We start from the raw sequence: 17,708 nt of genomic DNA, 5'->3' as shown, positions 1-17,708 counted from the left end.
TTATTTTCCACGCCAAATTAATATATAAAGATGATAAAACTGGATAAATATTTACGAAGTATCACAGATAGGCTAAGTACATAGAACAGGGTAACTTCTTTAGTTGTTCTATGACATTGCTAACAATTTAGCAAAATTGTTTACTCTTTGCCGCTAATAAATATAAAAAATGAGATAAAATTTTTATCGTAGACAGATTGATATGGAACAACATCTGTGATGCATTTACGATATTTTCACATTGACTCATATTTAATATCCAATGTATTGCAAATAATACGACGGTGGTATTACTTTGGTCTACAAAGAAAATTTTGTACTTCATTTCATTGTCAACACAGATTCCTTATAATTACCCTATGTGAAAGGGAACAGTGTTGGACTAAACATTGCTGTGTACATAGAATAAATATCACCAAAATATTTCCAATTAAAAAGTTGATTGAAGTTAAAAATTTTTTAATTGGTATAATTAACTGTTTAATCAAGATAGAAACATTAAGTTAATTAAGTTAATGATTGAACATTTTTAAATTTTTAATTAAAAAATTAATTGATGCAATTAATGTTAATCAAACACAGAGACTAAGTCAATATACAATAAACAATTTTTTTAATTAAAATAAAAATCAATCACAAAGATTAATTGTATCAATTAATTTTTTAATTTACTTTGGTGATTGAAACTATAATTTCTGGGATTGAAAATATTTCAATTAAAAATTAGTTGGATCTATTAATTTCATACCCCCAGCATTTCTCCGATTTTTATACCCTCCACCATAGGATGGGGGGTATATTAACTTTTTCATTCCTTTTGTAACACATCGAAATATTGCTCTAAGACCCGATAATGTATATATATTCTGGGTCGTGGTGAAATTCTGAGTCGATCTGAGCATGTCCGTCCGTCCGTCCGTCCATCCGTCTGTTGAAATCACGCTAACTTCCGAACGAAACAAGCTATCGACTTGAAACTTGGCACAAGTAGTTGTTATTGATGTAGGTCGGATGGTATTGCAAATGGGCCATATCGGTCCACTTTTTCGTATAGCCCCCATATAAACGGACCTCCCAATTTGGCTTGCGAGGCCTCTAAGAGAAGCAAATTTCATCCGATCCGGCTAAAATTTGGTACATGGTGTTAGTATATGGTCTCTAACAACCATGCAAAAATTGGTCCACATCGGTCCATAATTATATATAGCCCCCATATAAACCGATCCCCCGATTTGGCTAGCAGAGCCTCTAAGAGAAACAATTTTCATCCGATCCGGCTGAAATTTGGTACATAGTGTTAGTATATGGTCTCTAACAACCATGGAAAAATTGGTCCATATCGGTCCATAATTATATATAGGCCCCATATAAACCGATCACCAGATTTGACCTCCGGAGCCTCTTGGAAGACCAACATTTATCTGATTCAGTTGAAATTTGGTACGTGACGTTAATATATAGCCTCAAACACACATGCAAAAATTGGTCGAAATCGGTCAATAATTATAAATAGGCCCCATAAACCGATCCCCAGATTTGACCTCCGGTGTCGTTTGGAGAAGCAAAATTCATCCGATCTGGTTGAAATTTGGTACGTGGTGGTAGTATATGATAAAGGGTGGTTTGTTAAGAGCTTGATAATTTTTTTTTTTTAAAAAAAACGCATAAAATTTGCAAAATCTCATCGGTTCTTTATTTGAAACGTTAGATTGGTCCATGACATTTACTTTTTGAAGATAATTTTATTTAAATGTTGACCGCGGCTGCGTCTTAGGTGGTCCATTCGGAAAGTCCAATTTTGGGCAACTTTTTCGAGCATTTCGGCCGGAATAGCCCGAATTTCTTCGGAAATGTTGTCTTCCAAAGCTGGAATAGTTGCTGGCTTATTTCTGTAGACTTTAGACTTGACGTAGCCCCACAAAAAATAGTCTAAAGGCGTCAAATCGCATGATCTTGGTGGCCAACTTACCGGTCCATTTCTTGAGATGAATTGTTCTCCGAAGTTTTCCCTCAAAATGGCCATAGAATCGCGAGCTGTGTGGCATGTAGCGCCATCTTGTTGAAACCACATGTCAACCAAGTTCAGTTCTTCCATTTTTGGCAACAAAAAGTTTATTAGCATCGAACGATAGCGATCGCCATTCACCGTAACGTTGCGTCCAACAGCATCTTTGAAAAAATACGGTCCAATGATTCCACCAGCGTACAAACCACACCAAACAGTGCATTTTTCGGGATGCATGGGCAGTTCTTGAACGGCTTCTGGTTGCTCTTCACTCCAAATGCGGCAATTTTGCTTATTTACGTAGCCATTCAACCAGAAATGAGCCTCATCGCTGAACAAAATTTGTCGATAAAAAAGCGGATTTTCTGCCAACTTTTCTAGGGCCCATTCACTGAAAATTCGACGTTGTGGCTCGTTAGTAAGTCTATTCATGATGAAATGTCAAAGCATACTGAGCATCTTTCTCTTTGACACCATGTCTGAAATCCCACGTGATCTGTCAAATACTAATGCATGAAAATCCTAACCTCAAAAGAATCACCCTTTATTTAACAACCATGTGAGTTGAAATTTGTCGATGACAGTCTTTCGAAAAAGTTGCTACGCAATCCATGGTGAAGGGTACATAAGATTCGGCCTGGCCGAACTTACGGCCGTATATACTTGTTATTGACTATAGTTTTTGGTGATATTTTTCACTGGGTGTGATTGAAATTTTGATTAATTGAAAATATTGGAATTAATTTTTTTTTGTGTACTATTTATTGATTCATTACATTTAAACTTAAATCGAAGTAAAATTATTAATTATAAATATAAAAATAATACAATAAATAATTGAATGCCTCAGTGGAAAAATTAATTCAATTTTGCAAACAAAATCAATTAAAAGATTATTTTAAAGTGCCAAAGATTTATTGAAAGTGCCATTATTTTTTTTTAATATGTGATTAGTATTATTAGTTTCAATTAAAAAATTAATTGGTTCTATTAATTTCGTGATTGAGTCAGCAAATCTTTTTTCTTTACATAGAAATTAATTGATCCAATTAATTGTTATACCCTCCATCATAGGATGGGGGTATATTAACTTTGTCATTCCGTTTGTAACACATCGAAATATTGCTCTAAGACCCCATAAAGTATATATGTTCTGGGTCGTGGTGAAATTCTGAGTCGATCTAAGCATGTCCGTCCGTCCGTCCGTCCGTCTGTTGAAATCACGCTAGCTTCCGAACGAAACAAGCTATCGACTTGAAACTTGGCACAAGTCGTTGTTATCGATGTAGGTCGGTTGGTATTGAAAATGGGCCATATCGGTCCACTTTTACGTATAGCCCCCATATAAAGGGACCCTCAGATTTGGCTTGTGGAGCCTCTAACAGAAGCATATTTCATCCGATCCGGCTGAAATTTGGTACATGGTGTTGGTATATGGTCTCTAACAACCATGCAAAAATTGGTCCACATCGGTCCATAATTATATATAGCCCCCATATAAACCGATCCCCAGATTTGGCTTGCGGAGCCTCAAAGAGAAGAAAATTTCATCCGATCCGCCTGAAATTTGGTACATGATATTGGTATATGGTCTCTAACAACCATGCAAAAATTGGTCCACATCGGTTCATAATTATATATAGCCCCCATATAAACCGATCCCCAGATTTGGCTTGCGGAGCCTAAAAGAGAAGCAAATTTCATCCGATCCGGCTGAAATTTGGTACATGGTGTTAGTATATGGTCTCTAACAACCATGCAAAAATTGGTCCACATCGGTCCATAATTATATATAGACCCCATATAAACCGATCTCCAGATTTGGCTTGCGAAGCCTCAAAGAGAAGCAAATTGCATCCGATCCGGCTGAAATTTGGTACATGGTGTTGGTATGTGGTATCTAACAACCGTGCAAAAATTGGTCCACATCGGTCCATAATTATATATAGCGCCCATATAAACCCATCCCCAGATTTGGGTTCCTGAGCCTCAAAGAGAAGCAAATTTCATGCGATCCGCCTGAAATTTGGTACATGATGTTGGTATATGGTCTCTAACAACCATGCAAAAATTGGTCCACATCGGTTCATAATTATATATAGCCCCCATATAAACCGATCCCCAGATTTGGCTTGCGAAGTTTCCAAGAGAAGCAAATTTCATCCAATCCGGTTGTAATTTGGAACATGGTGTTAGTATATGATCTTTAACAAGCGTGGACAATATCGGTCCATAATTATATATAGCCACCATATAAAACGTTCTCCAGATTTGACCTCCGGAGCCTCTTGGAGGAGCAAAATTCATCCGATCCGGTTCAAATTAGGAACGTGGTGTTAGTATATGGTCGCTAACAACCATACCAAAATTGGACCAATCACACAAAAATTGGTCCATATCGGTTCATAATCATGGCTGCCACTAGAGCCAAAAATAGTCTACCAAAATTTTATTTCTATAGAAAATTTTGTCAAAATTTTATTTCTATCGAAAATTTTGTCAAAATATTATTTCTAGAGAAAATTTTGTTAAAATTTTATTCGGTTCATAATAAAATTTTCATCATTGTCAAAATTTTATTTCTATAGAAAATTTTGTGAAAATTTTATTTCTATAAAAAATTTTGTTAAAATTTTATTTCTGTAGAAAATGTTGTCAAAATTTTATGTCTACTTTGTCAAACTGAAATATACGTATTGGATCGCTCTTTTTTGATTTAATATATACCACGTATGGACTTACATACAATTTAGAAGATGGTGTTAGGAGGTTTTAAGATACCTTGCCATCGGCAAGCGTTACCGCAACTTAAGTAATTCGATTGTGGATGGCAGTGTTTAGAAGAAGTTTCTACGCAATCCATGATGGAGGGTACTTAAGCTTCGGCCTGGCCGAACTTACGGCCGTATATACTTGTTTCCATCTAAAAATAAAATAAAATAATTCTACAACTTTTGAATGGATAAAGACTCCATAAAATTTATTTCTGTGTGAAAGCGATATCCCTACCTTAAGTTAAAAAAACAAAAAAAACAACAACGAGCGACGAACAGACGAAAAACAGGACTCTAATGACTCAAGAGCTGTTTATAAATGTAGTCAATATATAAGGAAGCAGATTTTTCATGAACACCAATATACCCTAAGGCAAGAGTTTATAAAACCCCCCAAGAAACTTATTCTGGTGTTTTGCCTCTTTCTATCAACTTTATTAGTCCAGATTATTTTCCATTAACTAAACAACAGTCTAACATCACGTCCATTTTGTTGAGTATTATAAACCAATTCACCATTTATGACATCATTCTGCCTGTGACTTTATCCAATGGTGTATATTTCGATTTGTTTGGTTAAAATAAAGCAGACGATGGAAGTATGAACAAAACAAAACGCACAAAAAATTTATTGCAAAAATTCTATCGAAAATATGATAAACACATGGGTTTATTGAAGATTCTATGATACCTACTTAGCTATTCCAGCTTATTGGTATTCATATGCTTATGGTGACCATGGTTTGTTTTCGAAATTATGATGTAAATAAATAAGCAACCGGTTATTGATGTAATGGGCAAAGAAGTGGAAAATAAACAAAGCATTAAAATTTAAAAAAAAAAAAACAAAAAACAATAAATAAATTTTTAAATTATCGTTTACATCAAGTATCTGAACTTGTTTTGGGAAGTCAAATCTGTGGATCGGTATAGATTTCAATAAGTTCCTATATGTTCCATTTGTAATATCCAGCACTTTACAGCAATAAAATTTATTTATGCCTTATTATAAGAAGTATTTGCTCAAATATTCAACACCATATTTAATTATTGGTCAGTGAAAATTCGAAATTCTAATTCCAATATTACGATGTCTGTCTGTCTCTTGCCATCAAGCTACAGGATTCAATATTCAAAATTTTGTCAACATTTTATTTCTATACAAAATTTTGTTAAAATTTTAGTTCTATAGAAAATTTTATTTCTATAGAAAATTTTCTAAAAATTTTATATATTTAGAGAAAATTGGTTTTATTTTTTATTGTTGGTTTATTCTTCAATTATATTGTTGTTTTTGATTTCAGCTTAAAACCATGCATTGACTAAACTACAAGTGTAGCTTAACCAACAGAGGAAAAGAAAATCTTGTAAAATTTTTATTTCTATAGAAAAATTGGTCAAATTTGTATTTCGATAGAAAATTTCGTCAACATTTCATTTTTGCAACAAATGTTGACAGATTTTTATTACTGTAGAAAATATTGTTCAAATTTTATTTCTAGACAAAATTTTATTTCTATAGAAAATTTTTTCAAAATTTTATTTCACTATAAAATTTTGTTTAACATTTTATTTCTATAGAAAATTTTCTCAAAATTTTATATCTATAGAAAATTTTTATTTCTATAGAAATTTTTGCAAGCTTTAATTTCTATGGAAAATATTGTTAAAATTTGATTTCTATATATACGTCTATATATACGTCTATACATATTTTGCCAAAATTTCATTTCTATAGAAAACTTTGTCAAAATTGTATTTAAAAAAAAAAAAATATGTCAAAATTTTATTTCTACAGAAATTTTGTCAAAATTTTATTTCTACAGAAATTTTGTCAAAATTTTATTTTTATAGACAATTTTGTCAACACTTTATATCGATAGAAAATTTTTATTTCTTTAGAAATTTTTGCAAGCTTTTATTTCTATGGAAATTGTTGTTAAAATTTGATGTCTATAGAAAATTTTGTCAAACTTTTATGTCTATACATATTTTGCCAAAATTTTATTTCTATAGAAACTTTGTCAAAATTTTACTAAAAAAAAAATTAAGTCAAAATTTTATTTATACAGAAATTTTGTCAAAACTTTATTTCTATAGAAAATTTTGTCAAAATTTTATTTCTATAGAAAATGTCGTTAAAATTTAATTTCTATAGAAAATTTTGGCAAAATTTTTTTTCTTTAGAAAATATTTGTCAAAGTTTTTTTATATAGAAAAAGTTGTCCAATTTTTATTTCTATAGCAAAATTTATCAAAATTTTATGTGTATAGAAAATTTTGTCAACATTTTATTTCTAAAGAAAATTGTGTCAAAATTTTATTTCTATAGAAATATTGTCAACATTTTATTTCTATACAAAATTTTGTAATAATTTTATTTTTACAGAAAATTTTCTCAAAATTGTATTTCTAGAGAAAATTTTTTCAAAATTTTATTTCTAACGAATTTTTTTTTTTTTATTTTTGTAACAAATTTTGAAAACAATTTTTTCTGTACAAAAATGTTGTCAAAATTTTATTACCATAGAAAATTTCGTCATAATTTTATTTCTATAGAAAATATTGTCAAAATTTTTTTTTGCCATGGAAAATTTCGTCATAATTTTATTTCTACAGAAAATTTTCTCAAAATTTTATTTTTGGTACAAATTCTGTACAAAAATGTTGTCAAAATTTTATTTCTATAGCAAATGTTGTCAAAATTTTATTTCTATAGAATATTTTGTCAAATTTTTATTTCTATAGAAAATATTGCCAAAATTTTTTTGCCATGGAAAATTTCGTCATAATTTTATTTCTACAGAAAATTTTCTCAAAATTTTATTTCTATAGAAAATTTTGTCAACATTTTATTTTTGAAAGAAATCTTGAAAACAATTTTTTCTGTACAAAAATGTTGTCAAAATTTTATTTCTATAGCAAATGTTGTCAAAATTTTATTTGTATAGAAAATGATGTCAATTTTTTTTTTTTTGCCATAGAAAATTTCGTCATAATTTTATTTCTACAGAAAATTTTCTCAAAATTTTATTTCTCTAGAAAATATTGTCAAAATTTTATTTCAGTATAAAATTTCGTCATAATTTTATTTCTACAGAATATTCAGTAAAAAATTTTTTCTATAGAAAATTTTGTCAAAATTGTATTTCTATTGAACATTTTTTCATAATTTCATTTCTATAGAAAATTTTGTCAAAATTTCATTTTTATAGAAAAGTTTGTCAAAATTTTATTTCTATAGAACATTTTGTAAAAATTTTATTTCCGTAGAAAATTTCGTCATAATTTTATTGCTACAGAATATTTTGTCAACATTTTATTTCTATAGAAAATTTTGTCAAAATTTTATTTCTATAGAAAATATTGTCAACATTTTTTTGCCATGGAAAATTTCGTCATAATTTTATTTCTACAGAAAATTTTCTCAAAATTTTATTTTTGAAACAAATTCTGTACAAAAATGTTGTCAACATTTTATTTCTATAGCAAATGTTGTAAAAATTTTATTTCTATAGAACATTTTGTCAAATTTTTATTTCTATAGAAAATATTGTCAATTTTTTTTTTTGCCATGGAAAATTTCGTCATAATTTTATTTCTACAGAAAATTTTCTCAAAATTTTATTTCTATAGAAAATTTTGTCAAAATTTTATTTTTGAAAGAAATTTTGAAAACAATTTGTTCTGTACAAAAATGTTGTCAAAATATTGTTTGTATAGAAAATGATGTCAATTTTTTTTTTGCCATGGAAAATTTCGTCATAATTTTATTTCTACGGAAAATTTTCTCAAAATTTTATTTCTCTAGAAAATATTGCCAAAATTTTTTTTTCCGTATAAAATTTCGTCATAATTTTATTTCTACAGAATATTTTGTAAAAAATTTTGTCAAAATTTTATTTCTATTTTATTTCTATTGAACATTTTTTCATAATTTCATTTCTATAGAAAATTTTGTCAACATTTCATTTTTATAGAAAAGTTTGTCAAAATTTTATTTCTATAGAAGATCTTGCCAAAATTTTATTTCTATAGAAAATTTTGTCAAAATTTTATTTCTATAGAAAATTTTGTCAATTATTTTTGCCATAGAAAATTTCGTCATAATTTTATTTCTACAGAAAATGTTCTCAAAATTTTATTTCTATAGAAAATATTGTAGTTTTTTTTTTGCCATAGAAAATTTCGTCATAATTTTATTTCTGCAGAAAATTTTCTCAAAATTTTATTTCTATGGACAATTTTTTTTTTTTTTTGAAACAAATTTTGAAAACAATTTTTTCTGTACAAAAATGTTGTCAAAATTTCATTTCTATAGTAAATATTTTCGAAATTTTATTTCCGTAGAAAATTTCGTCATAATTTTATTTCTACAGAATATTTTGTAGAAATTTTATTGCTTTAAACAATTTTGCCAACATTTTATTTTTATAGAAAATATTGTCAAAATTTTCTTTTATTGAACATTTTTTCATAATTTCATTTCTATAGAAAATTTTGTCAAAATTTCATTTTTATAGAAAATTTTGTCAAAATTTTATTTCTATAGAAGATTTTGTCAAAATTTTATTTCTATAGAAGATTTTGTCAAAATTTTATTTCTATAGAAAATTTTATAAAAGTTTTATTTCTATAGAAAATTTTGTCAAAATTTTATTTCTATAGAAAATTTTGTAAAAATTTTATTTCTATAGAAAATTTTGTCCTAATTTTATTTCTATAGAAAATTTTGTCAACATTTTATTTCTATAGAAAATTTTTGCAAAATGTTATTTCTATTGAAAATTTTGTTAAAATTTGATTTCTATTGAAAAATTTGTTAAAATTTGATTTCTATAGAAAAATATGTCAGAATTGTATGTCTATAATAATTTTATCAAAATATTATTTATGTAGAAAAATTTGTCAAAATTTGATTTCTATAGAAAATTTTGTCAAAATTTTATTTCTCTAGAAGATTTTGTCAAAATTTTATTTCTATAGAAAATTTTCTCAACATTTTATTTCTATTAGAAATTTTGTCAAAATTTTATTTCTGTAGGAAATTGTCAAAATTTTATTTCTATTGGAAATTTTGTCAAATTTTTATTTCTATAGAAAATTGGTGAAATACCTTTTAGCTTGAGAGAAATATCTAATTAGAAATCTAATTAGAGATGCTTGGCGTTGACCCCCCGTACTTCTCATATGCTAAGCGATCACTCTATATCCATGTTAATTTAATGTAATTTAATATTATTATTTAATTTTCTTTCATATAAATGTAATTTGTTTTTATATTTTTTTTTTATTTTTTAATTAATTAAATTTTTTCAGTTTATTTTTAAATAATTTACATTTCAAATTTTCTACCAAATTTCTTTTAAATTCAAACTTAGCAAAAATATAATAAAACATATTTTTATTCAATTAACAAAAAATGTATTTGGAGATGCGGGGCATCGATCCCCGTACCTCTCACATGCTAAGCGAGCGCTCTACCATCTGAGCTACATCCCCTTGTGTGTAAAGGTAACAAAACTCACCACATTAATAAGTGAGAGAATATTTTGTTGGCAACCATGCTTATATGGGATTATTATTAGCTCAAACATGTATGTTATCGCTGACCACTAGCTAATAACCATTGCTATGATCGATAGTTGAAATACGTGAACTGCATTACCATTTAATAGTTTTGGATTGGTTTTCATTTAATAATAGTAAGAAAAACTATATAGAAACTAGTTTGGAAATACTATAAAAATGTCATTGACATTTATCATCCAAATTAATTAAATTAAATAATTACGAATAAAAATTTTATTCCAATTCAATTTTTTGTTCTATAATATTAGACATTAGATGGACAATTGTATAGTACGTCAGTATAAAATAGACTAAATTTTAAATATTTCATTATTTTTCCTCACTATTCAATCTCTTAAAGTAATTGTTGAAGAGATTTTTTTTATCGCATACTAAAAACACAACGTTTTCCATAGCATCGAAATTATGTCTACATACTCGTAGCTATAAATATTTCATCTATTTTAAAACGATCCATTTTATATGCTTCTACTCAATTGAGAATTATTTGGAAAACATGAATGTATTTACACTTGTGGAAATTGGATGCATTTTATATTGTAGACTTTTAAATGTAAACAATTTTTTTAATACAGCGGTATATTTACCTATACATACAATGATGATTGTATTTGTAACAATATTTGCATACTTGCTGAGTGTGGATTTCCAAGAATAAAAAAACTTATTTTTCAAAATAAATCTTTTAAGAGAGCATACATTTTTATTTATTAACTGGCAGTCGAGGGGAGTATAATAAGTTTGCATTTTCGCTAGCAACACATCGAAATATCAAATTCCGAACATATAAAACGTATATATTCTTGATTATAGTGGAATTATAAGATGGTCTTTAGAATTCAATAACGAAGTTATCGCCCAGCAATTTAACACAAATTTTTTACTGTATGGTAGATTGGTAGAATTTTTGGTGTCTGGGTAGATTTTGGAAAACATTCCTCTCCTCCAAAGAGGTACTTCACAAATTTTCAATAGAAATAAAATTTTGTCATTTTCTGTAGAAATAAAATTTTGCAAATATTTCTATAGAAATAAATTTTTGACAAAATTTTCTATAAAAACAAAATTTTCTATAGAAATAAAATTTTGACAAAATTTTCTATAGAAATAAAATTTTGCACAAATCTTCTATGGAAACAAAATTTAACAAACTATTCTATAGAAATAAATTTTTGACAAAATTTTCTATAAATATAAAAATTCAACAAAATTTTCTGTAGAAATAAAATTTTGCAAATATTTCTATAGGAATAAAATTTTGCACAAATTTTCTATAGAAACAAAATTTGATAAAATTTTCTATAGAAATAAATTTTTGACGAAATTTTCTTTAAAAATATAATTTCAATAAAACTTTCTATAGAAACAAAATTTTGACAAAATTTTCTATAGAAATAAAATTAAAAAAAAAATCTATAGGAATACAATTTTAACAACATTTACTCTAGGAATAAGATATTAGCAAAATTTTTACAAAATTTTCTCTAGGAATAAGATTTTGACAAAATTTGCTCTAAGACTAAAACTTTGACAAGATTTTCTCTAGGAATAAAATTTTTATTAAATTTTCTCTAAAATATAATTTTGACAAAATTATCTCTAAGAATAAAATGTTGACAAAATTATCTCTACGAATAAAACATTGACAAAATTTTCTCTAGGAATAAAACATTGACAAAATTTTCTCTAGGAATAAGATTTTGACAAAATTTGCTCTACGAATAAAATTTTGACAAAATTTTCTCTACGAATAAAATTTTGACAAAATTGTCAAAAGAAATAAAATGTTGAAAAAAATTTCTAGGGAAATCAAATGTTGTCAAAATTTTCTATAGAAATAAAATTTTGATTAAATTTTCTCTAGAATACAATTTTGGCAAAATTTTCTAAAGAAATAAAATTTTAACAAATTTTTTTATTGAAATAAAATTTTGACAAAATTTTATATACAAAAAAAAAATTGTTAAAATTTTATTTCTTTTGACAAAATTTTCTGTAGACATAAAATGTTGACATCATTTTCTATAGAAATAAAATTTTGACAAAATTTTTTATAGAAATAAAACTTTTAGAAAATTTTCTATAGATATAAAATTTTTAGAAAATTTTCTATAGAAATAAAATTTTGAGAAAATTTTCTATAGAAATAAATTTTTTTTTTATTGTTTTTGATTTCAGCTTGAAGAGTAAACCAACAATAACAAACAAAACGAATGAAAAAAGAACAACAAAACGAAAGAAGAAAAATAAAAGAACCCAGCCAACTGCACTCAAATCGATGACTTGACTTTGGTAGAAAAAGAGATATGCTTGCAAATTTGTTTAGGCAATAACCGACTATCAAAAACCTTTTTTGGGAGGTTCAAGTGTAGTTCATTTTGGGTTTAGTGAACTACCCGAATTTATTCTGATAATTGGTTGATAGTTTTGCTGCATGTAGAGGATAATGATGAGGAATGCGGTAATTCCGAAACAGCTGTTTATCCAATCATCTTGCAGTCTTTGGGCTTTGTCCAAATAAATTTAACAAGCGTACTTTAATGAAATACAGTTTTGACAAAATTTTCTTTAGAAATAAAATTTTGACAAAATTTTCTATAGAAATAAAATTTTGACCAAATTTAAAAATAAAATAAAATTTGACAAAATTTTCTATAAAAATAAAATATTGACAAAATTTTCTATAGAAATAAAATTTTGACAAAATTTTCCACAGAAATAAAATTTTGACAAAATTTCCTACACACAAAAAAATTTTTTTCTGATTCAATCACGAAATTAATTGATCCAATTAATTTTTAATTGAAATGTCTTCAATCACAGAAATGATAGTATCAATTAAACAATTAATTGAAGGTCAATTAAAAAGTTAATTGATCCAATTAAAAAATTAATTGATACTATTATTTTTGTGATTGATTTTTGTTTCAATTAAAAAATTTGTTGAATCAATTAAATTTTTAATTGAATATTTTTTAAAACTCAATTGAAATTTTAATTGGAAAAATTTTAGTGAAATTTTTTTGTGTGTATAGAAATTAAATTTTGACAAAATTTTCTAGACAAATACAATTTTGACAAATTTTTTATTGAGATAAAATTTTAACAAAGATTTCTTTAGATATCGAACATTTACCATAGGAATAAAATTTTGACAAAATTTTGACAAAATTTTCCATAGATATAAAATTTTGACAAATTTTTCCATAGACATAAAATTTTGACAACATTTTCCATAGATATAAAAATTTGACAAATTTTTCTATAGATATAAAATTTTGACAAAATTTTTTATAGAAATAACATTTTTACAACATTTTCTATAAAAATAAAATTCAAAAAAAAGTTCTGTAACAATAAGATTATAACAAAATTTTATATTTTGATAAAATTTTCTCTAGAATACAATTTTGACAAAATTTGCTCTTGTAATAAAATTTCAACAAAATTTTTTATAGAAATAAAATTTTGACAAAATTTTTTATAGAAATAAAATGTTGACAAAATTTTCTATAGAAATAAAATTTAAAAAAATCTCTAGGAATACAATTTTAACAAAATTTACTCTAGGAATTAGATATTAGCTAGGAATAAGATTTTGACAAAATTTTCTCTAAGAATAAAATTTTGACAAAATTGTCTCTAATAATAAAATTTTGACAAGATTTTTTATAGAAATAAAATTTTGATAAAACTTTCCCTAGAATACAATTTTGACATTTTTTTGGAGTAAAATGTTGACAAATTTTTTCTAAGAATAAACTGTTGGCAAAATTTTCTATTGAAATAATTTTTTGCCAAATTTTCTATAGAAATAAAATATTGACCAAATTTACTCTAGGAATAAAATTTTCTATGGAAATAAATATTTGATAAAAATTTCTCCAATAATAAAATTTTGACAAAATTTTATCCAGGAATAAAATATTGAAAAAATATTTCTATAGGAATAGAATTTTTACAAAATTTTTTGCTAGAAATTAAATTTTAACAAAATTTAGCCTAGGAATAAAATGTAGACAAAATTTTCAATAGGAATAAAATTTTGACAAAATTTTCTATAGAAATAAAAATTTGTAAAAATTTACTATAGAAATAACATTTTGACAAAATTTTATAGGAATAATGTTGACAAAATTATTTGTAGAAATAACATTTTGACAAAACTTTCTCTAGGAACAAGATTTTGACAAAAATTTCTCTAGGAATAAACTTTTAACACAATTTCCTATAGAAATAAAATTTCTACAAAATTTTCTATAAAAATAAAATTTTTACAAAATTTTTAATAGATATAAAATTTAGACACAATTTTCTATAGATATAAAATATTGACAAAGTTTTCTAAAGATATAAAATGTCGACAAAGCTTTCCATAGAAATAAAATGTTGACAAAATTTTCGATTGAAATAAAATTTTGACAAAATTTCTAAATGTATCTAATTTTGACAAAATTTTCTGTAGAGATATAAAGTTGACAAAATTTTCTATAGAAATAAACTTTTGATTAAATTTTCTATAGAAATAAAATCTTGTCAAAATTTTCGATTAAAATGAAATTTTGACAAAATTTCTATAGATATATAACTTTGACAAAATTTTCCGTAGAGATGTAATGTTGACAACATTTTCTATAGAAATAAAATTTTGATTAAATTTTCTCTAAAATACAATTTTGACAAAATTTCCTCACGTAATAAAATTTTTACAAAATTTTCTCCAGTAATAGCAAGTTAATAAAATTTTCTCCACACCCAGAAGGAATATGATCACCTCAAATATGTTTAAAGAGCAAAATGTTATTTTTGGATGGTGACCATGTACCATGTTTGTCGCAAAAATGTTGTTTTCTCGCCAAACATAAAATGCTTTCCGAAAACAGATACATAATTTCCGAGAATATAACATGGTTGCAGCGAACATGTTACATGGTCACCATCCAAAAATAACATTTTACTATTTAAACATGTTTGAAGTGATCATACTCCTTCTCTGGGCGCAGGAAAAAATGTGGGCAAAATTATCTGAAGAAATAAAAATTTGACAAAATTTTCAATAGAAAAAAAATTGACAAACTTATCTACAGAAATAAAATTTTGATAAAATTTTCTACAGAAATAAATAAAATAAATAATAAAATTTTAACAAAATTTTCTATAGAGATGAAATTTTTAGAAAATTTTCTAAAGAATTAAAATTTTGGGAAAATTTTCAACAGAAATAAAATTTTAAAAAAATTTTATAGAAATAAATAAATAAATAAAATTTTGAAAAAATTTTCTCCAGATATAAAATTTTGACAAAATGTTCTAGGTATGTAATGTATATAAAATTTTGACAAAATTTTCTATGGGTATAAAATTTTGATAAGATTTTTCATACAAATAAAATTTTGACAAAATTTTCTTTAGGAATAATATTTTGATACAATTTTCTATAGGAATAAAATTTTGATTAAATTTACTCTAGAATACAATTTTGACAAAATTTTCTCTAGGAATAAAATTTTGACAAAATTTTATCTAAGAAAAAAATTTTGCCAAAATTTTATCTAGGAAAAAAATTGTAACAAAATTTTTTCCAAGGAATAAAATTTTGACAAAATTTTCTCTAGGAATAAATTGTTGACAAATTTTTCTCTAGGAATAAAACTTAGACAAAATTTTCTATAGAGATGAAATTTTGACAAAACTTTCTTATTTCTTAAGAAAAAAAAAAATTGTAACAAAATTTTTTCCAAGGAATAAAATTTTGACAAAATTTTTTATGGGAATAAAATGTTGACAAATTTTTCTAAAAAAAACAAAACTAAATTTCTATAGCAAACGTTTTTTTTTTTTATAACCACATATCAAAAACTATAAAATAAGTTTTTTTTATATTTGGTTTTGGTAAAATTTTCTTAAAATTTTTGGTATATAATTTTTTGGCTCGGATGGAAACCGTGCTCTTAGGCCACACTAGCGCTACCAGCGGCTGTATTTTCTGGGAAATTTTAGACAACCAAATAAACTTTTTGTGATAAGCATTGAGTGTTTTACAGAAAGTGGAAAAAAATAATATCTGAAGTTTTTTTTAATGGTATCTTTCTTCATACTTATTTCATCTCCATGTGATTTATTTAGATCTCAGTACTGTTGTACTGTAAAACAAATTATGTTGAACAAATATTGGATTTAAGAAATTTCTAAAATTTCACCTTTCTCCATAATATCCACTGGGCCGTGTAATTCTTATTAGAGGTGTGTACCGGACACGAAATTGTCGGGACGCACGAAAATTATGAGTGCATGGACTGATAAAAATATTGATCCAATATGAAAGAATATACAACTCAAATTTTAGGACACACAATATTATAAAACTAATTTCTTAAAAAAAAAATGATGAAAAGTAAGTTAGTCTTTGCTTTAAAAGTTGGTTTCGTTAAATTTAGAACACGAATCTGTGTCCCTCCAAAAAAGTCGCAATTTTTTTTTTAATTTAGCTGAAAGTACAGAAAAACAGTTTTGATTTAAAGAAATAATCTTCTACTCTTTGAAATAATGATAAATAGCTTTAAGTATACACCCAGAGAAGGAATATGATCACCCCAAACATGTTTAAAGAGCAAAATGTTATTTTTGGATGGTGACCGTGTAACATGTTCGCTGCAACCATGTTATATTCTCGGAAATGATGTATCTGTTCTCGGAAAGCATTTTATGTTTGGCGAGAAAACAACATTTTTGCGACAAACATGGTACATGGTCACCAACCAAAAATAACATTTTGCTCTTTAAACATGTTTGAGGTGATCATATTCCTTCTCTGGGTGTAGCCTTAGGCTTGTATGGAGGATTTTGCATCTTTGATTTATGGTTAAAGTTTTTTTTGATTTTTGATTTTTTTTAATTTCATTTGTTTGTACACGAATAGTTTTATTAACAATATCTCAAAAAGAGAATGAAAATTTGGTATATGAGATGTGTGGCGTAATTTAAATTTTATAGAGACTAGATTTAAAGGTAAATAACTCCCTAAAAATGTCTTTATTCTAAAGAAGCCGCTGCTTTGGGTGGGGTCAACGGTCAAAATTTGGTCAAGCGAAAACGCGTGTAAATCGGTGAAATCGTTTATTTAAAAAATCAAATTAAATTTCTTTTTCAAGTTCAATTAGTATAAAATTCAGCACAAATATTCAGTTAGGCTTTCGCTTTTCCAAATCCGAATTGCCGGGCCTCACGCTTGACACCTGCCATCAGATTTTGTACAGCCACCTTGTCCACCTTCTTCGCCGTAGAAAGCCAGTTTGCCTTGAACTGCTGCTCGTCCTTAGCAGTTTTTTTGGTCTTCT

The 17,708-nt window shown here is 26.1% G+C and overlaps 1 protein-coding gene and 1 non-coding gene across 8 annotated transcripts in view; one reads left to right on the top strand and one right to left on the bottom strand.

Moving 5' to 3' along the window:
* The window catches only part of Esyt2 (extended synaptotagmin-like protein 2), a 110,734-nt gene that overhangs the window by 55,767 nt on the left and 37,259 nt on the right, over positions 1-17,708 (top strand). The gene's annotated exons all lie outside the window — the stretch shown is intronic.
* TRNAA-AGC (transfer RNA alanine (anticodon AGC)) lies at positions 10,209-10,281 on the bottom strand. Its single transcript has one exon. It is a non-coding gene; the product is annotated as a tRNA-Ala (tRNA).

This window comes from Haematobia irritans, chromosome 1 (assembly GCF_050003625.1).
Source record: "Haematobia irritans isolate KBUSLIRL chromosome 1, ASM5000362v1, whole genome shotgun sequence".
In the NCBI taxonomy this organism is placed as follows: domain Eukaryota; kingdom Metazoa; phylum Arthropoda; class Insecta; order Diptera; family Muscidae; genus Haematobia; species Haematobia irritans.
This window is presented reverse-complemented; position numbering and strand designations above follow the sequence as displayed.